The sequence below is a fragment of the Coturnix japonica genome, chromosome 6 (assembly GCF_001577835.2).
Source record: "Coturnix japonica isolate 7356 chromosome 6, Coturnix japonica 2.1, whole genome shotgun sequence".
Lineage (NCBI taxonomy): Eukaryota > Metazoa > Chordata > Aves > Galliformes > Phasianidae > Coturnix > Coturnix japonica.
Window position 1 is genome coordinate 10597383 of NC_029521.1, and position 22946 is coordinate 10620328.

The following is a 22946-nucleotide window of genomic DNA, read 5'->3' on the forward strand; positions in this document are numbered from 1 at the left end:
GTGCCACAGCACCTAGAATGACAGTAAACACTGTTCACATATTGTCTATTAGGAGCAATGCCAAGCTACCTTTGGACAGCTCAATGGACCTGAGGAATACAAAGGTGGTTTAGGGCTTCTTCTGGGGTCTTGCCCTGAACAAAGGTTAGCCAGATACAGATCTCAGAACAGTTAAAGTGCTTTTCTTTGTGTTGGATCATTAATTGGAAAGCTTTTGGAGCAGTAAGAGAATAATCATGCAGTTCTGAGAGACTAGCTAGCAAATTTTATCTGTCACAAGAAACAAATCACTTCCAATGGTAAGGAGCCAACAGCAGCTTCTCTGGAATAGATATGGAATAGACCTGCTGCTGTTAGAAATAATAAAGACCTATTGATCTGCTAGCCCAGCCATCTGTGCATTTAAGACTTTACATGATATGTCCTACTGCTTTTTTTTTGAGACTGGTTTTGGAAGACAAAATATTGATGATTCCACCACTTCCCTTGATATTTTATTCCAGTTTTCACAGATCTCTCTGTCAAGAGTGCTACTGGTGTGGGTATCAGCTTAATTTTTGGGGAATATCCAGCTTAATTTTTTCAGCATTTTTTTCCAGATAATTTCTTGTTTTCTTGATGGTTAGCCCCCTATAAGAGGTTTACATTAACTTTATTCACCCAGGTTTGCTATTTTCTTAGATATCACCATCTTCCAGCTTGTTAGACTCTTATCTCACTGAGTTCTGTGAGCAGCATAATTCTAGCTATTAACTGTTGTGAATGACAAGCACAAAGAATAAGAGAAATTCAGAAGCAGAAGTACCTAATTAATAGAAAATTGGGACAAGATGGTAAATGCAGGGTATCAGAGCTTAAAATGGGGGGAAACATGTTGTTTTTAAGAACCTTTATGATTGTCTCATGCCAGGAGTGCCCAAGGCTAACCAGCCTTTAGTGGATTGATAAAGGACCAATGTGTCGGGTCTTATTTAGTAGAAAAACCCAATTAATTATTGTACAGAATTAGATGCCATTTAGCATTGCTTATATTACTGATGACTCGCTAATTTGGTTGGCTCTGATGTAATTACAATTAATTTAAGTCCTTAATCCTAATGCTCTAACCTGGCTTTGATTTAATCAGGCGATGTGGAGGTATCACAATCAAAGCAGCACTGAAAAGCTCACTGCTAAAAAGAGATAATTACACCTTACAAAACATATCCTTCCTACTATTCACATCTTTGAAACACTGAATTAGAACAGTGAAAACACTCAGTCAGAAAATCTCAGTTGGCAAAGATTTGTTAAAATGCAGAGAAAAGCTGAGGACACTGCTCAGGGTTCTTTTTTCCCTTTTCTCAGATGCTTATTTAGCTGAAATCTACTGTTCTCAGGAAAATCTCAAAGAAAAATAAATCCTCATGACATGCCATCCAGACAGGACGGGTTTTATTAAAAGAGAGCTGCTTATACCATCTGAAAGAATATATCAACGCAAACAAATATAAATACAGGGAGTTTGATTCAGGCTTGCTTGGTGCAAAAGTAACTTTTAATCTCCTTCTTCTAGAGATACTGATCTTTTCACTCACATGCATTCTTAGTCTCCAGCTCTCTTCAAACCTTTAACGTTGTTGCAGCTTAGAGTTAGCTGTCCCTATCATGTCCCCTTCTGTTTCATTCTGGGCAAACTTTACAGAGAATCCTAAAGAAGGGAGAGATGAACAGGTCTCCTTGAGCCCTTTCAGAACTTGCTAGGGAGCTGGGGTGGTTCTCTGGTGCAGTGGAGATAGACATTTTTGTGGAATTAGTCTTCAGCTACTTGCTACTTTCTGAGGAAAAAGAATATAAGACAATCATAGATCTGTAGAATGTAATTTTGTTGAGTTTTCTTCCCTTGTTATATTGCATCCTGATTACCTAATGGACTGCAGATCTGCACACAGGCACTTAGAATATGCATTATTTTTACATATTACTATTCTCCTTTTACCCCTGTATTGCATGGTTCTGATAATTTCTTACTTGTTATATTACTACACTTATCCACTAAGGCATAGGATATTAATTCAATTTAAGTAATTATTGGGGAGGTTTTTTAGCTAATTATTCACTCTTTAGCAGACAACTAAACTGTCTTCTACTCTGAAAAGTTTCTTGGCTGCTACAGAATTGGAAGTCATAGAAAAAAGTCTTTCTCTCTCACTTGGAGCATGGCCTGATAGAAAAGGAAATCACTGCAGCTGGAGAAAGACATGAGGGCAGTGCAAACATGCTGCTTTATTTACAAATAACACATCTTCTTTCAGTCCAGAATATATTAGTGAGGTTCTCATAACAGTGGAAGGTAGAGAGTTCCTATACTGGAATGCCAGAAGGTGTTCAGCTGACGATGCAAAGAAGTTAACTCAGCTACTTTGCTTATGTTTCTTTGCAACCAACAAATTGCTTTTATTTCCTATAACTGTGATGCTGTAAGCTACAGTACAGCTAAAAAACAAGGTTACCATTGCTGATGGCAACTAAAGAGATGGCTGTGGCACAACATTTTGTAGTTTGCTACATCAAAGGAGGATACTTTTATAAGAAGGGACATTGGCCTCCACTTTTGCTTGCCTGCTCTGATGCCCGCCTCCATGGGAAAATTTGTGAGTCCATGTGAAAGAGCATCTTTTAAAGGTCCACAACTTCCCATCTCTCCCTTTTTTCATTCATGACATAAAACAGAAGAGTGTTGGAAGAGAGAGACTTGTTCCTTACCTCCCCTCTCTTTGTCTTGCTTATATAATCATGCTCCCACACATTCAGTTATCCCAGATCAGTGCAGCATTGAATCCTACCAAATATATGCTTAAGTCCTTGCACAGTCCCTGAGAGTTGAACATGTTTGTATACTTTGCTGGATAGAGGCAAGCTGCTAGAGCAGATCCTCAGAAAGCAGCCTGCATGCTCTTCTATATTCCAGATGGGTCCAATTGCAAGAAATACTTTCAGTAAGTCGGTCTCTAAGACAATCCCGACTTTGTCAAGTTGTCATAGTTTGCTCAGAGAGGAAAGAAGAGAGGGAAGGAGAGCTTTCCCTTTGGGATATATGAAAACATCTCCCCAGCAGCTGAAAGCACTCTGCAGGTGTGTTGTGTTGAGATGCCTTCTCTTTCTCTCTCTACAGAAGGCATGTTCTGGAGGAGATAATGGCTGCCATCCCACCGAGAATGCTACATATGATGCTCTTTCAGTTATTTGAAATATGGGCTTCACTCAGAGAATTCTAGTTATAGCTGCTCCAGCTGCTCTAGAGAGATAGAAAGCTGTCACAAGAGACATCATTAGACTCCAGTAAAATCAGCAGCTGCACTAAAGATCTCACATAACTCCTTAATGGTTTATACCATTTAGTCATGAGTCAAGGAGACATGAAACGTGGTCTATGACTATAAGGCAGTTTGTATTTCATTCATCAGGGCTGTGCTTGAATTTGGCAGACAGGATAGAAAAGACCCTAAACAGGTCCTTTTATCAAGTGTCTGAGCAGTTACTTGATCTAAGGGGTTTGTATACCTGCAACCAGCAATGTAAGTGTCTGAGACAAATTACAAGGCAGAAGTAGTGTTACAGTGAAGGATGAAAGTGCACACAGAAAGGCAAACAAGCAAAGCATTACAACAGCCAGTTAATGGCAAACACATTTATTAAAATCAAGTGCAATGTTTGTAGGTTTTGCCTGCCACAACTGCAGATGCCAGTTATTTGAAAAGATGAAACAGTGCAGTGAATTAAAGAGAAGGATTTTATTTATTTATTTATTTATTTTTCACAGCACAATGGAAGTGGAAGCAGGCTCCTAGCTCTGTCTTCCAAGGAACAAAAGCTATGCTGGCACACAGCAAGCAACTTGATTTCATAAGGCCTCCTGGGAAGAATGTACAGGAGCATGGCTCTGTGTCTGGAAGCCACATCCTTGAATAAAAAGAGGAGGAGGAAAAGGGCATGAAGGAAGAAGCACACAAGGTCTCTATACCATATGTGAGAAGCTTTTATACAGAATCAGACATCCTTGCCCAAAAGTGTTCAATAAAAGTAGTGTTCAAGGTGAACCACTATACTAACTGCAGAACAGGGCAGTACATTTCACAGGCTACTGTTCTTTTATTATAAAAGCTTCTCGAAGGTTTTCTTGCTGCCCACAGATAGTAAGTGCTAAGATTTTTTTTTTTTTAAGCTGCAGAAAAATAATGAAGTAGTAGAACTGAATGAAAATTTTAAAATTTAGGATACATTAGAAAACAGAATTAGAATTCTTTCCTTTTACCTATTTTAATTTCAGAAATGTGCCGCAAAATCTCCAGTGGTGAATAGTCCCATTACACTTGAGTATGTCTTATTTCAGTTGAAAGAATTAGTCTCAAAATAGGTATTTATCATGCCAGTTGTATGACATAGAAAGAAAACAACTAGAGAAATAAATACATGACCCGATGGAAATTCAGACAGGAATAAAGTCATTCACATTAGTACTGGATGAGCTCAGAAATTCAGGAGTGTGATCCTAACCTTCTATATCTGTGGAGCTGATTTGCATTAGGACCTGACCCTAAGGCAGTGACAGGACAAATAAAAGCTTGCTTGCTTCTGAAAATTATAAAATATTATAAAATTCAATTGAGAAAACCTTTTTCTTAGCAGGTAAATAAAGTTAAGGATTTTCTCTGTTTCAAAGTCATAGAAAAGTTCTTAGCAATATATGAATAGAAGTGGGGAAAATTATTAGTTCTGGAATTATACTTGTGTCTTGACATATTTCTAGGACTGGTCTTTTCATTGAATTCCAACATATTTAGACTCATGAAGGGAATTAATTTAATCATTATAGTATGAAAATGATGACAAATTTTCCTATGGACATACTGATGATTTCTCTCTTTTTTTCATGACTGCAAATGTAAACAGGAGCTGTAAAAGAGAATATCTTCTCTTGCCTATTTTGTATTCATAAATCACAGTAGGGCTTAATCCAACAAGCCCACCCTTCCATCAGGGAAGAATGAGGGAGGGCATGCACTCCCTGAAAGTAAACCTCTGCCAGTACAGCAAAAAGAAAAGCACATTCAGTACTCTAGCCAAGATGATTTTAGTCTGAAAACACTGTCAAACATTTTATCTTAAATATTTGCAGTAATTGGTGTATTGGATTATTTCTTTATTCTATTTTGGATATTTTTGTTGAATAATTTTGTTGACTTCATCAGGACTCTTGGTATAAGGTAGACAGTTGTAGGTGTAAATCATAGAGAACCAAGCCTTTAAAAAGAACAAAAAAATCTTACACAGTCCATTCGTTTTATGCCAAATCCTTGCTTTGTATTATTTTTAATATCAGTCAGAACTTGCTTCTGGTTTAGTATTGTAAATGTTGCTGCAAGTTTATGATAATTATGTAACACAAATAAAAATGTGTTGGACTGTCTACAGTGCTCACCTCACTTCTTTGTTGGCTGATTACCTTGGGTTAGCAGGTTAACTAGCTTAGTTAATTATTATTCTCTCAGGAGAATAAAATAATCCTTATTGGGCACCCACTTTACATCTTAGTAGTCTTTCCTTTTTCAGCTCTAGCACAGCTGATCTAAATAATAGAGATCTTGAGCCTCTTAGCCTTTTAATTTGTTTCTCCTAGATTTCATGTGCTGTATCCTACTGAAGCTGCTGTGTCAATAATGGTCCAGTTGTTTTTTTTTTCCCTTTTAACCAATCATGTAAAAAATACCTTATGACTCTGAAGTCAGTATTATTCTTGCAGACCTAAACTGATAATCATTGTTTTATTTCAAGCATAGGCTCTGTGGGAATTGGCATATTTATTTCTAATCAGCTTTTAAAATGGCATCAATCAGAGGTGTTTAAGCACGTTATTTCATTTTCACTCTGTATTGGTATTGATTTCTATTATTCTGTCCACATAAAGGACATCACTCAATAAAGCATTTCATTTACTTAGTAAGTTTATCTGTCAGGAAAAAAAAAAAAAAAAAAAAAAAAGGGAAAGATTGAAAAAAAAAAAAAAAAAAAAAAAAAAAATTTAAAAAAAACTGAGAAATTCTACTACTATACTTGTAAATTTAGAACAATGACTTTATCACAGATGAGTTGATATAGATGTTTACTCTTATAGCTAAGAGTACAAACAATATTTTTCAAGAAGACAACTAAAATTGAACACAAACTACTAGCATAACTGAATTTCATTTAAATCAAACAAACAAACAAAAACCCCACAAAAAAACGAAAATCTTTTAAGGTAGACACTAACTCTGTCTGAGCTCCTCCTCTTTTCTATTCAAATGCTAGAGTTTCTTTGGTTTACTGTTTTAAGTGATAAATAGTAAATCTTGATGAATGGCAAGCAAAAATAATCACAAAATATATCTGTGAGACTGAAGAATAAGGAGATATTATAGTTGAGTTAAATTATTAATTATAGAAGGGGAAGGACTGTGGATTTATCTAGTCAGGAAAGAAGAAACTGGAAATAAATCAGAGCACTTTTAGATATTTATCAGTTCAGTGCTTGATAAAAGCATGAAAATGTTTGCTTTGAAAACATTTCTGTGCAACGTTTTGAGACTGTTCTCTCTGAGGTGTCTTTGAAGTGGACTTCACAAGAGGTACAGGATTTTCAGCAATTTTTGTAATTCAGTACCAAGCAGCTGCATGAGAATCTTCCTTTCCACTGAAGTATGAGAACATTTCTCTCCCTCTTTCTGACAGAATATGTTGAGAACATAGTCCGTGTATTCAAATCTAAGAGCTCAAAATCGTAATTTCAAACAAAGATCATTTAATTTTAAGAATTTTATACCAGTGAGATTTTAAAGGAAATGCACAAAGATTGATACACCAGCTTCATAATTTTTGAAAGCCTAATTTTGCCAAAACTCTTTTAAATTAACTGTAGAAGAATCATTACAAGACTGATGAAAAGTTTGTTTGCTGTTCTTTTTTAATGTAACTATTATTTTTCAAAAGACAGTCAGTCAGTTCATTTAATTCACTTGTGTCCTTGAGACTGCAAGTTCTTGTCACTAACAAGTACTATCTGGATATAAAGTATGTACATTCACACAGTGAATATTTAAATACCCATATAGAAAGTGCATTTGATTCCTGCTAGCTTCAGTGTTTAGTGTAAGATTTCTAAATTTCTATTGACAAAGCTGGAAGGTCTTATTCTGAGTAATCATATCAAAAAATCAAAGTAACAGTACTAGTAACAGAAGAATGCTTTCTCAGGCTGAAATAGAAAAATAATGAATACTTGATGAGGAATTCTAAACAATAAGTATATTGAAATGCATCCAATTGAAAGATGTTAGAAAAAGGAAGACAAATATATTTGTTTTTTTCTATTTCTTTCAGTACAATTTATAGTCCACCAGTACAAACATGAAACTGGGAGGGCTGTCACTGGTCTTCCCACTATGATAGGGTCTGCCTCAATGTTCTTATTTGGCCATCACCTGACCATCAAAATGCTACTCTTTCAGTGTTGGTGAGTAGCATAAATACAGTCCTACAGAAACATTAGGAACAGAAATTGTTACTGGTCCTGCATTCTAACTCTGCCTTGCAAAGCTTTGCACTTGCATCTAACTACATAATTTATACATACAGTCTCACTCATATGTATACACTAATAAATGTCAGGCATGTTTATCTGGTCCATCATGCCTAAGGTACTGATAGAATTCCAGCTATGCACAGTTAGCTGCATCCCCTAAGAAAAGGGAATCATAATCCAACTTTCATGTTAAAGAATGAGCCGATTTCCCACAGATATAATAAAAATATCACTGCTCCCAGAAATGGTATTCCTGTCCTCCAGAAGTGAGAAATACTTATATTGCAGAGAGTATGTATGCTTGGTAACAAATAAGGAACATGAATAAAACTGTATAAATCAGAAAAGAATTGGCATAAATAAACTAATTACACAGGCTCTTCAACTGAAATACTTAATAATGTATAAAGTAAAACACAGACACACAGCAGAGCTAATACTTGCAAATGAGCAATACTGCAATGTGTAAAGCAAGGATAACATAAAGAATACTGTATCTAAACAAAATCCCCTTCCCCCACCCCCCACCGCAAATAAACTAGGAATAGGAAAAGAAAATGATTTAATGAAATTACATTTAGAAAAAAGTCAATTCAAATTACATTTAGAAAACAATCAACGGACAAAAGAATCTGAAGTGTAGTGGAGACCAATAAATCATAGTAAACCTACTATAAATAAATTAGCACGATTCCTCATGATTTACATTGCTAGCTTAAGCTCTCTGCAACTCATCCTCTCTACTTTTACTCATGTAATTTAATTCAGTCCATACATATGTACCCAGTTAACTGGGTCACAAGAGTTCCAGGGGTTAACTCTGCCCTTTCACTTTTCCTGTTAAATCTGAACTGTTCTAAGGTGCTGGATCTACAGTTGTGAGGGCTAGAAATCCCTCAGCAATTGCAGAAAAACTAACACAGTCCAAATTCCTTCATGACAAGACTGCAATGCACTTGAACAGGAGAGTGCATTTAGGTAGCAAAAAGCAGCAGGCTCTCCCTCTGGTCCACACCAGTGCCTCTCCCAAGGCCATAAGGAGGAGCGCAGATACATGGATTGCACGTGGACAAATGAACATCTGGTAGAAAACTCACCAGGAGTTCCAAACAGCTCTGATACCTCCTTGTAACAAAGATTCATCCCAAACCCCTGTAGTGATTAAAGCTATGTCTGCAAGACACTTGAAGAAAATTCATTTTGGATGGAAGAATTTTAGACTCTTGCACACTCACTTGCACACTGTAATCAAATCTTCTTCAAAACTTCTAGTCATCATGTTAAAAAAGACTTTTATCTGTACCTCGATACCTATTAGAACATGAACAGTTCCAAGATCAATTTGCCTCAATATCTTCTGCTACTTGATTTAGTCTTGCTGTGGCAGATATTGCCATAGTTGAGAGTGTCAGGTACAGGGATGGCAAGGCCCAAAGCTGAGATGGTAGCTCCCTACCAAACTCAGTGCTTACATCCATGCTCACGTTATGAATCCTAATTAAGAACTGAACCTGCAGCTTATTTGGAACAAATAAACAATGTATGTTCACTCACTCAGAGTGGACTTTCTTTGTGATTGACTGAAGTAACTGCCTTCAACCTTCCCTCATGACCTCCACCTTCAAAGGCTAGTTCCTGCCCATGTACATTCTGACTGCAAGAACGTGGTTCTGATATATACCCACTCTGTCCTATTTTTTCAGAAACCCCAAATCAAGATATGTTTATTAATTTTAAATAAAAAAATAAATAATAAAGTAGCCTAGCCATAGTTATTTCCTTTATGAATCTCAGCAATTTTTACTATTTTTACACAGCTGAATGTTGGGCAAGACTAAAAAATACCACTGTAGAAAGAAATACAATATACAAAAAAATAAAGTAATTAAAAAAATCTGTAAGGTAAAATATGTTAAAATCACAAACAATATAACTTAGGAAAAATGGAGTGGAGGTCTGGGGGGAAAGTAAAGAGAATAAAAAGATGTGGCAGGAAAGGAAAGAATATGAGAAGAGGCTAAGTGAAATGACACAGAGAATTTAAGAATTGTGCAGAATATGAAAAGCCTCAAGAAAAAAAAATCCACTGTCAAGCCAAGACATGTAGCAGAGATGTAACTGTTCTTATCTGCACTTGAGGGCATGAAATAATTCCTTTTTTAATTTTGCCTTTTTAATCCTGTCAATTGGAGCTGTCACTATGGATGTAATAGCAAGTATCCCAATCACAATATCAAAGACTCTTCACTGACACTCCTTGAAATAGCATTAATGTCTGCTCACTAAGGGTAGTACATTTAAATCTTCTTGTACAATGTTGTAGCTCCCCCTTAGTCAGGTATCAAGCTGCTATTTCATGCTCTGCTTGTAAAATTATTAACAGCTGGCCTAATGTTAGATCAACTTATGTGTATGGTTTTTTAGAACAAGATAGTGCTTAATCAGATTACTTCCTGTATGATCAAGCTATTACATACTTTTTATTTCCAAAAATCAGCTATGGCCTGTCAGCTCAAAGCAGGATCTAACTTTCTAAGAGTGACAGGCCTAATCTCAGACTTTGATTTCCAGAAAAGTTGAATGTTTAAAATCTAAACTCAGATCCATGACTGTTCTCTGCACTTAACAATCTCATCAAAATCCATATTAAAATAAAAATAACTCTTCACCTTACAAAATTTAGTAATTTGAGTTCCAGGTAGCACTTTCTGCTACTAGCTACTCAGGATAATACATATTTCAAGATCTAAAAAGACTCAACATGTAACCTCAAACTTGTCTTGAACAGAGTTATTAAAATCCAGATCACAAGGTTAGTTCAGTGCCACTTCACAGCACAGAAAATTCACACAGAAGTAGTTTTGGATCAAGATTAAATCTTACCAGGTAGTGAGTAAATCAGAAAACAAGAACTTAGTCCTTAAACGAAAGAGCTCACTTTGTCTTTAGTATGAAATCAGCTGAAACTTACTGTTCTGTAATGATACAAAGAAGACCATCTTTAAATTTCAGTTCCCCAAATATTCATACCTTGCGTACAGAAGAGGTTAACAGAGGAACACAGTATATGGATATCAACATCTGAAAATCAAAATCTGGATATTCACCTTTTGAATTTAAATCTTTGCACACAGGATAAAACAAACAAATAGCCATCACCACACACACAAACACACACACACACACACAAACCCAACAACCAAAAACAACAAAAAAAAAACCACCATCAACTATGTATAATTGGGAATTTAAAGCTAAATGTAACAATTTAGTATTCTGAATAATGCATAGATAAATCACCGTGATGTGACTTGCAGTGACATTTCAACACTTCAGTCACTAATATCAGAAGAAATGTTTGTTCAAAGCAAAGGGGTATAAATGAAAGGCCTGTATTCTGCAAGCCTTCTTTACAAAAATGCATCTGAATTTCAACTCATTCAGATAATTCTTTTATTCTAATAGTGCTTAAATAGTTTGGCATATTTAATTCTACTGAATATTTATTTCTTTTTTTACTTAAAGTAACCATTTGAAAATTAACTGTTTGAAGAATGTTTCTATGAATGTATGCAGCATGCTGCAGTCAGCTCATCAAAAAGAAAGTGCTACATATGAGTCAAGAAAGTGGTTTATATTTCTTAGAAACTTATCCTACCACTTTATTTGGAAGCATCATCTGACTATTCAAAGCTGAGATTTTATGAAAAGTATTCTATGGGTTAAAAACTACCTGCAAATGATTGCTTCCTTTTACCTTTCCTTGAAATTATAAGCATGGGATTTTCTAAATGTCATGGTTTTATTATTTTGATTATTGGTGCTCCACATCATAATATCATATAGTACATGGGGAGTTTAAGAGTTAATGTTCCAGTTCCAGGAACTGCCAATATTTCTGGGTGTCTGGTTCTTAGAAGAGAAGAACTACATATCCCAGCGGACTCTGCATTTTTCTGTTTCTGTTTTCAGTTCAGAGGGAAAGATAAAAACTGTTTGCAGATCACAAGACACTCTCTTTTTTCCCTTTCTGCTCATCCCAGCTAGATGCCTTGCCCTCAGCATTAAACTAAGTCCTTTGGGTTTTTTTGGACACTCTCTATCTCAATTTATTTGATTTATTAGTTTCATTTCCAATTAAATTGTATTATGTTGTGTTGTGTATCTCAGATTTTGATCAGATTATTTTTCTTGTAAATAAGCTTTCCTCCTCAGGTTGCTGCCACTGTTTTGTTTTTAGGCCCAATTCCCAACCCTTCCCCTTTTGCCCTTTCCAGGGGTGTGGACCGATGGGTACCCCCACCCCATTAGTAACAAAACCAGGCCAAACCAGCCTGTAAACCATCAATGCTAAAATATCTCTGATCAATGCAGGTCACTCTGAATGTAATGCCTCCTATTAATTTCCATGGAAATTACAACAGATATGAAGAGCGCACTGATTGAGCAACTTCTCAGCTACAAAACCTTATTTTTCAATGTAGTCACTGCCATTAGCTATGCATATTTGCCAGCTACAAATAATATCTTGCATTCTGTGCTCATAAACTGTGTTGACGCATGTCAGTGGATGTCATTTATTCCATATGAAATAATTCTGTTCCACACCTTTGTACCACATGCACTTCCATGTCAGACACCGTTTTTCATACTGCTCCTTTGCTGCCATCTGTCACACAGCAATAAAATGTGACAGGATATTGTTGGAGATGTTCAGCCTCTACTGCCATAACACCAGCATCTGCATCTGATGTTGTGGGCCAACATAATAAAATAGGAGGCACCACTTTCGGATAAACTCTTACATGTTATAATTTAAACTCAGATTCAGAATCTTGCATTGCAGATGTAATTCTCATTAACTCAGAGTGTGCTGCAGACAGTGAATACCTCAATAGACACTCCTACTAGTGGAATGCCTAAAGTTTCTGCACACAGCTGTGGCACAGTGAGTCTAAAAGATGTACCACATCTGGCTTTCAATCTCTCAGCATTGGCTGGTGGCAATGCAAGCTGACAGCTTGAATGGGAGGAGTATCAAACCCATCAACTGGAGTGGGGCAAGCAGTGCTGGCACAAAACTCAGCCTGTGATTTCTTCTCCTACATCTGAACTACCGCTGGGTCCCTTGCATTTATGGGTAGGGGTCGAGAAGGCCAGGGGCTCTAAGAACAGACAAAAATAAAAGAAAATCGAGCTTATAAGGGCCAGCAGGAAAAAAAGAGGGAGGAGTTGGTAACATGAAGAGAAATAATTAAAGGCTATAGAGGCTAAAATTCAGATGTAGTGTGAAGTGGCAGATTTCAGCAAAGAGAGAAATTTCAGATCTGAGATCTGTGAGAATAATTCCATTATGCTACATATAAAAAAATGACACAATATAAGTGGTTCTTCCACAGAAAATACTTTGCAATGCTATGTTATTTTAATGCTATTTATTAGCATAAATTTTCATATGAATGCTTCATAAATTAAGACATAAAGATTTTCTATACAAAGAATTAACTTACTCAGATATGTGCAGTACTGACTGATAAGACGGTAGAAAATGCAACACAAAAACTTCTGAAAATACCACTTAAATGTTTTAGAAATATTCTGCTTTTGTTTTTGTTTTCTTATTTCTATACTGTATGCTTTGAGTGTGGTCAAAATATTGACCACCCCTAATAGATGCAATGTCTTACTGTTTTGGTTAATGCTGTTGTGTTATCAACCTTGTAGAGTCTGGAACATGTAAAATGAGGATATAAAAATAAAAAAGAAAAAATCTCACATAACAATTAAGTAATTAATTAGTTCATACAGACAATCATGTAAGAAAAGCATTAAGTCAGACAACCTGAGGTTTCAAGGGCATTCATGAAAAAAGAGTGATTTTCTAACTCAGTGTTACGTTTCCTTTAAAACACAGGTGACTAATACTGAATGACCTATTCACTCATATCTGCTTACAGAATGTTTTACCTAATTCTTTCAGTGGATTTCAGCTAGATTAAATTTTCAATATATATATTGGAAGAATGATAAAAGATATTAAAACTATCCTGTTTATTTAAAATATTTGTCTAGGTAAATAATAAAAGAAAAGATAAGGCATAGGGCTCAGGAATAAGTTTTGAAAGTATATAGAAAGATACAAAACAATCTATACTAAATTCATTTGGAAAATATTATCATACTCATTATTATTTCTGTTATTGTGATTTCATTAAGAATTGCATAAAACTTCACTAGAAATTGGTGTGTGCTGAAAGTTCTGTGGGAGTGTGAGTGGTTGAAGTACTTGTCATCTTCAGCCTGGAAAAACAGTTCCTGATTAGCAAGGGTAAAGCTGAGTATTTATTTACATGCTCATTCAGATTAGAGCAATCTGTAAGTTTTGCCACCAAGTACTGTTTTAAAACAGAGAAAATAGTCAGTGCAATGCTTCTATCATTAACTTTTTGAAAACGCACGGAATGTAAAATTTTCTTAATTGATTACCTTAGTACAGAACTCAGATATCAAAGGAGTGATATCTTACAGGACCATGAGAAGAGTTAATAACAAAATTAAAAATGTATGAGAGATAAAACTATCATGAATCACTGCAATTGGGGTGGTGCAAAAGCTAATCTGACAAGAAATATCATCTGGCAGTGAATGAATTTGCATTCACTAATTCATAATGTGCATTTCAAGTTGATTGACATAACTCCTAGACAGGAAACCCAGTCACTTGCTGAGTTTAGTAGACTGGTAGTACTTCAAAAAACAGGGTTAGCATCTTGGAGTGCATACCTGCATGCAGGCTTACACTGGAAGAAAAAAAATAAACTTCAGAAGAGATGTGAACAAGTCCTAAAAGTAAATAAAGAATTAAAAATCTAGGGACTTGCTGTATAGTAAATTAAAGATTTTCATATTTTCAGATAGAACTCTGTGGAATAGAGAAAGCCTCTGGATATTATGAATTCATAGAATTACATTAATTCTGAGCGAGAGTAAAATTTGATATTTACCCATTAACAACACAATTCTGCTGAAGTGGGATACCTGCTTTCACAATACAGCAAAACATTTGTTTTATTAAAGCTTTTCCAGTGGGGTAGCAATCTTAATTTTGCAACGAGGTCATGATCTGTACTTCACCTGTATTTCAAAATACATACTGATACCATTACACTGCACACAAAACAAAGAACTGATTGAGAAATACATTGGCATTTTGTCTTATCACAATGATGAGTTCTGTTTTCTATACTCCTCTTTCTCTACTTCCACTTTCAGACTAACGTGGTATGCCACTGTTAGCTCAGGAGCTGCACCAGTATCTTGCACCTCCCTGCCCCCCTGCTCCACTCCCACTGCTTCACTTTCTGCATTCCCCTTCCTGGGCACTTTGAAACCCACTTTACACTCATCTCTGGCTTGTCTATGGAGGATAGAAATTCTTACTATATCTATTCTTAAAGCTATGGAATGGAAATAATTGCAGGTAAGCAGGCAGGTATTACACTGAAAGTTGTTAAAGAGTGTCATCAGTTGTTTTTTATTATTTCAGCTTTATCTAGACTAGCAGTGATTTAGGGTCTGCTGGTCAGATTAAAAGCAATTTTGCCTGTTTCTCACATTTTCCTGTACTTTTCTTAAATTTTCACTAAAAAAAATTGAAAAAAAAATACAAATCTGAAGGAGCCCTGCATTTCCACTGCAGGCTCCAGGCTTGGTTAACACATTGGGCTGCAACTTCTGCATGGTCAGCAGGCAGTTGGTACAGCTACCTGCATAGCCAGCTACCACAAAACACCACAACTCCGTTCATACCTGCTTATGCAGATCCCTGGAAGTCTGAATAAACCACAGAAGTACTTTTCAAATTGGAGCGCTAAAAACTGTGGCATGACATGGCTAAAATGTCAATACAGCTGCCCTTTGGTAGTGACTAGCTTGTATGGATTTCAACAGGAATGTCAGAACTCTGGAATTAGAACTGACCAAATAATGCAAAATATTTTGGCAGAACACATCTGTGACCAATATTCTGTTAACACTGACCCAGCTTTCCAGAAACAACATGATTATATCACCAAAGAAATATAAAGAATATGTGTAGTTCTGGTCATTTGATTTCAGTGCTTTCCTGATAAAAAAAGTTGAAGGATATTTCTGCATTGCTTTTTATCCTTCCAAATGAGTTAATCTAGCTCTATGTGTAAGGGTTGCTTGTACCTCTAAGTTCACAGAACAGACTGGGGATATTAACACAAGCAAAAATTCAAACAGTGTTAAGAAAGCTCATTGACTCAAAGTGGTTCAACTCTACAGCTTATTATAAGTATATATTGAAACAATACTTTAATGTTTGTGACTTACAAGCATAATCTAAATTCATTGTATAGAACAATATATCCACCATTTTCAATTTTGAGAGCAAAATCTAAATTTCAATGAAGATTTGAGGTCATAAAGTCAGATGTATTCCTTAGAGAGAGTGAGCAGAACTCTGTAAGGCCACAGATTAACAAGAATTTGTATAGAGAAAGAGCATGAAATCAGAAGATCTCTTGATGCTTTAAAACATTACTTTTGATTCCCAAACCCCTGTCATGAATAGCATATCTTCAATACGTTCTTCAGAGAATCATGGGTATCATATACGTCTGTCTGAAACAATTTCTGACATTACTAACATGCCAATATGGGCGGCAGAGGGAGCATGTGGGCAGCACATCTCTGATTTTTTTTTTCTAGCAGTGCCATCTAGTTGGGTTGACTCTACCCATGGAAAAGCACTAAAGCTCAATGATCTTTAAGGCCCCTTCCAACTCAGCCTACTCTGTGATTCTATGAAGGATGACGGCATAAGAAATATTTACATAGCAGAACCTATCAAAATGGAAAAAAAATGATGAAAATATTTAAAGTAAACAATTTGAGACCATATTTAAACTTTCACAGTCATTTCTCATGTGTCTTACCAGTGTCATAGAACAAGGATAACATCCAAAATTTTTCTATGTAAAATTCATCTTCTGAAAGAGAATTGTGCACTTACTTTATATTACTGAATCCTTAAAATGCAGTTACCCCTGAGTAAATGAAATTTATTCTAAATAATTAATATTTTTTCTTTATTGAAGTATAAACTTCTATGAATGAAATTATCTTCAATTTTGAGCTTTCAGGTCATTACTAAAGTATTTTTGTTGGCTCTTTTAGTTGTGTTTTTTTTCTTTTTCCTTTTTTATATTTATATTAAAAATGTCACAGAGCCAAAATGATAAGCTAGTAGGCAGCTGATATCATCAGAAGGTCTGGCCTAGTTTAATTTTTTTCATAGCTGCAAATTTGCCTTCCTATGCTGAATATAATTAAGAATATTATAAAGCTCTGAAACCTTTTATTCTTTAGAATTAAATTAATAACACTGGAATTTCAGTGATGTTTCCTCTCCTTACACTGACCGCATCCATAGAATATGGTTTCTACATATTTCCAAAGAGATCCCCAGAGGACTGGCACTTGAAGCTTATTGCTAAAGATTGAACAATGAAGCAGGTCAGCTTGTCCTAAGAAATCAGGTCATTCAGCTGTATTTCGTGTTATCATTTTGACAACAGGGGATGGGGGAACAGACACAGTTGTAAGCCTGTTCTTTGCAAGAACCATTTTACTGAACTTAGTAAGATAGCAAACACTATTATTGTAAAAGCTAAGTTGAGTTCTAATACAGTGCAGTATGGGTGCTTGACTCTTTAGATTTTTTTTTTGTTGTTGTTGTTTTTAGCAAAAAATAAAAACACACACAGAAAAGTGATTTATTGTTGATCTTTTTATCTTTCTTTTTTTTCTGTTGTAGATTTTTGGGTTTTTTGTTTGGTTTGTTGTTGTTTTGTTTTTGTTGGGGAAGCATCACCATTCAAATATTCAGCATGGAGGGCATTTTATCAGTGTGGATATTTGCAAGAATAAATTGAATAAGCACATTTCATCAGGGAATTTCAGTTTGCAGCAAGATGGCCAAAGAGAATTCCCTTAACTGTGAGCTAGAGAGTACATACAAGATTTCTTTCACTGCAAACACTCACAGATAAATTCAACTCTTTTCCTGAGCAGACTAATTTTGGTACTTTTGGTAGATCATTACATCTTCGTCCTGAGGCAGCAAAAAGTGAAGTCAGTGAAGCTATGCTACATAGTCCCTGTGCAGATGGCCTATTGCATGGAATGCACTGGGAGAATACTGAACAGAACTATAGGGATGGCTGATTGTTTGGGGTGCCCTCTGGGTAAGTGAGAGCCCACAGAGTTGGAAATGAAGCTGTGATCAGATGAAAAGTTGAAGCAGCTGGAAATCAGATCACTCTCCAGAACTTCTAAGAGCTTAATTAAGATGGGAATTTTCAAAGCTCTCACAGCCCTATTGCAGATCTATGAGTGGATCTATATCCACCAACAGAACTGTTCTCAGTCCTTTTGTACAAATTATCTGATGTGCTAAGATTTCAACTATGTTTCTGAAACTTACATCTCAACAACTGTGTCAAATATAAAGCAAATCAGATTGAATTGGTAGGTTTTTAGTATAAAAGACATTTTCTGTGACTTCTAGAATTAACCAGCCACAGAAGTTAAATATGGGTAATGGAAACGTTAAAAAAAAAAGTTTTGGGGTCAAACATCATTACTGTACTGGAAGTTTTGTTTTATTTCCCGCTGATAGGAAGCTTATACATATACGTACATATAATATTTTCCAATGGATTTCTAATATGTGCTCCTCTTCTCTGTAATACCTGCTGAACTCCTTTGAGATGTTATGAAAATGTTGGCAGGGCTTTATACTGGCCTGGAAATTGCTGATTTTGTCAATGAAATGAGAACAAAATGCAAGTCAGCAGGACCAAACCAGGTTGGAAGAAGCTGTGTTTAAAGAACACCACATACATGGAACCCAGCTAGGAGATACTAGGAGATAGACAGGGCAAGAGCACAAATGCACACTGGGAATACCAAAAACGATGTATTTGTACATCAAATAGATATACCAACTAGGTGGCCAGCTGACTGTATGCAACTGCAGAGTGCTGGGCTGTGTTTTGTGTAACAAGACAGGAGTAGCTAAAGCTAAGTTTTTTCTAATCTCTAGATGGTGTAAGCAGCCCCTGCTGCCTGGGTCACTGACCACAGTGTGCAGTACTTGGCTGCAGCTCTACTTGCAGTGTTATTTGGGTAAAGGAAGTCAAACTTGCAAATTGTGTTGCATGGCAGATGTCTGCCTTAAGGGCCCTATATTTTTGATCACTGGAGAGGAAAGATCTTGGAAGAAAAAACTTTTTCTTTTTTTAAAGAACACTTACATGTATCAGAAGTGTTACACCACAGTTTAAATAAGCAAATAAATAGTAATATGAAAAAATCTGTAAAGGAACTCTCCACTGAGATAATGTCCACTAATCTTAATTTTTCACTAAATCATTATATAAGCTTATTAAAAAAATAACTACTTCTTTGTTCTTTGACTTTTAATTATTCCACAGTTACCCATAGGAACTTAAATTCTGGGCTATATTTAAAAAAAAAAAAATAAGGCAACCCTCCTGGTTCTTCCCATGTAAATCAGTAATTGGAAAAAGCCAATTTGCAGCAAATTTGAACCAACATTGGTTTAGAAGTTTTTGACTACAGCACCAGATCCTAAGATGCCTGCAGTCTCTAAATTACTAGCAAAGTCAAGCATTCAAATCAATTGGGAAAAAAGACAAAAATATTTCATCTGCATCTGGAGCACTTTAGAACATGGCCTCATTTGACAGTGACTTCTATAATGCATTGACCATCAGGCATTCTAAAACATGCTGTTCAAGAGATACTGTATTAGAAAGGATAAGAAGTAGTTGAACCATGACAAGTCAGCTGGCATTTGGCAGTAACAGCTGCATTCATTTCAACAAGCTTGCCTTTTAAAAGTCTATTCTCTCCCCCTCAGTTTCCCTGGGGAATTTAATATGACTACAGCTAGTTGCATAGAGAATTCAAAATGCCCTTGAACAGAGCTGTGAAATTCTAACCCTAAATCTCAATAAAAAAGGTGCAGAAAAAAACATATGTGGAGCTGTACAACAAAGTCTTCTAAATATCACAAACACTCTTGTCAGAACATTTGGAAGATGCATTATCTAGATAAGCATTAACAGAAAGGCCTATCAGAGAAATTTCACCAAAACTACCACCTTTTATTAAACTCAGGGGAGATTTTAAAACCACCCCATTATTCTGATGGTTTTACAGGGCCTGTTTTCTCTAGCTAAACCATGAAAGAGGTCTGGAAGAAACAGATTGAAAGAAATGTTTTCGTCTTGGCAGACTTCACAAAATCAGAAGTGATATCTTTTGTCAGCCTAAATGCCAGCTGCTTGGCTAGCATTGGAAGACTGAGCTCTATATCACACATACCTATACCTTGCCCGCACTGACACTTGTTTAAAAGCCTAGGATTCCTTACAGAATTCACAAGTCTGTAATACCTGGGCTATGCAAGGTCTTTTGTTGTTGCTGTTGTTTTTTTTTTAATTTATGTTCTTTAAGCCCTAGGCATGCAAAAGTGTTCACAAGTGGAAATAAATAAAATAAAACTCTCCAGAAAATCTCCACGAGATAGAAAAGTCACATTTTTTGAGCCACACAATGACATAAAAATATTGATGAACAAAGAATTTGAGATTACAATTATATTATTGAAAGTCAGGAAAACATTGCGTTTACAACTACAGTTAGAATTTATTCCAGCCTAATTTTAAAACATAATTTCTGTTGAAGTCACAAAAGTACAACTGTCATTTTCTTAGAGTGTTTGCACTCATTAGGATTATTTATGCCTTTAAGATGTGTAAATGCTTGAACACTGGAATGGTTTTGCAATCTGAGTAGAAAAGTACCTCATGGTAAATGATTGCACATATACAGAAAAGGAAAATTTGGAGATGTACAAGAAGATACATACAAAAGTATCTAAGACAACTCTTCTACAAATGAATGTTTGTTAAAAATGTTACACAATTAGTTATGATGAAATAACCTCAAAAAACTCCACCCTACAAAGAACTAAATTAATAACAAAAGAGTATTTGATATTTCATAGTGTCAGTTTTTGTCCCTAGCAAAATCTTTGCCCTCTAGGTCATGTTAAAATTCTTTGGAATGACCTCTAATCTGCAACAATGGACCAGGGAAGAGCCACCAATAGCTTCTTCCTGGAAGTCAGTAAGGCCTTTGACATGGTACCCTACAACATCCTTCTTTCCAAATTTAAAAGATATGGATTTGATAAGCAGACTGTACAATGGAACAAGAACTGGCTGCAGGATCAAGTCCAGAGAGTGGTGGTCAGTGGCTCAGTGTCTGAATGGAGATCAGTGATGAATGGTGTCCCCCAAGGGTCAGTGCTGGGTTTGATATTCTTTAATATCTTCATCAATTACATTGATAGTGGGATTGAGTGCACACTCAGCAAGTTTGCTGATGATGCCAAGCTGTGGGGTGCAGTGGACACACCAGAGGGATAGGAAGCTATCCACTACCAATACAATCTGGAAGATGGAAAGGATTGAGTGCAGCTTTGCTGAAAAAGACTTGAGTGTACTGGTGGACAGGAAGCTTGACACGAACCAGCAGTGTGCCCTTGCAGCCCTGAAACCGAATTGTATCCTTGGCTGCATCAAAAGAACCATGGCCAGCAGACTGAGGGATGTGGTTCTGTCCCTCCACTCTGAGCTCGTGAAGCCTCATATGGAGTACTGCATCCAGATATGGAGTCCTCAGTACAGCAGAAACATGGACCTGTTTGAGCATATGCAGAGGAGGGACACAAAAATGACTTATGGGACAGAACACCCCTCCCAGGAGGACAGATTGAGAGAGCTAGGGCTCTTTATCCTGGAGAAGGAAAGGTTCTAAGGTGACCAGATAGCGGCCTTACAATAACTAAAGGAGAGTTATAGCAAAGAAGGAACCAGACTCTTTAGCAGGGTTTGTGGTGATAGAGCAAGGGGAAATGGTTTCAAGATCAAAGACAGTAGATTTAGGTTAGATGTAAGGAAAAAGAGTTTTACAGTAAGGGTCCTTGTAGACTTTCAAGGCAAGGCTGGACCAGGCTAGCTGATCTAGTTGAGGTTGTCCCTATTCATCACAGGAAAGTTGGACTAGATGGCCTTTAGACATCCCTTCCAATTCAAATGATTGTATGATTCCAAATCAGCTTTCCAAATACAAAGAATTAGACATCAAATGGACAGAAACTGTATTAAACTGTATTTTGTAATAATGCATGTGCTACAAAATTATTAACAAAATGATTTGTTGGCGTTTATTTGCTGTTCACGTTACCCTAATGAAATATCGTACATGAAAACTGCCACTTATGTCTTTCTCTTCCTATGTAACTTTGCCCCAGAAAATAACCAAACCTAATGCTGAAGACATGGAAGTATGATTAATTTGTAGGGTCATGTACTTTAACAGTAGCAGTAAGGCATTTCCTAACTATGAGGAATCCCCCAGTTATCTAGGGATGTTTTATTTCTGATGAAGCTTTCCCTGAAGGTATAATCAGGATATGCTGCAAAGGTTCTGAAAGAGTCATCTGCATTTTGGCAGCACCTATCCTAAATATCATTCTCAAGGGAGACATTTAAGTGTTTTACTATGGAATAAGTCTGGGATCCATTCAGCGTAAACTACAGGTGTAAAAACAAGAACGGTAGGCCTAATCTTAATAGCATACCGCCCACACACACACACAATTCACTTTGGATCAACACTACTCAAGAACATTGCATAATCCAACCCAATTTGTATTTTTCACATGAATAATAATAATTTGTTAAATGGTTCTCAATGAACCCCCTAGAGCTATACAATTTTTTTGCTGTTGCTTTAAACATAAGATAAAAATAAGTTAATATGTCAATTGAATGTTTTTTGTCACATCAACATTGGGTCCACACAGAAAATCAAATGGAGACATAAATGCATTTTTCCCCTAACAACAGATTGCAGTTTAAAATGAACAAATAAATACATAAATAAATTCTCTGAAACAAACAAAAACAAAACCACCAACACTTCACTCACTTAAAAAAACACAAAAACCAAAGCAAACAAAAAAGAAAACCCCACAGATGGGCAAACAAACAAAAAAATTTAAAGGCAAAACACACCCACCCATCTTTCACTTTCCTGTTGGATGATACCTGTTTCACATTAGAATCAGGAACTTCAAATGCATTTTCACCTTATATCTAAAAACATTCCCTTTGAATATGACGTTGCTTTAACTCAGGGAAAATAGATTTAGCATAGA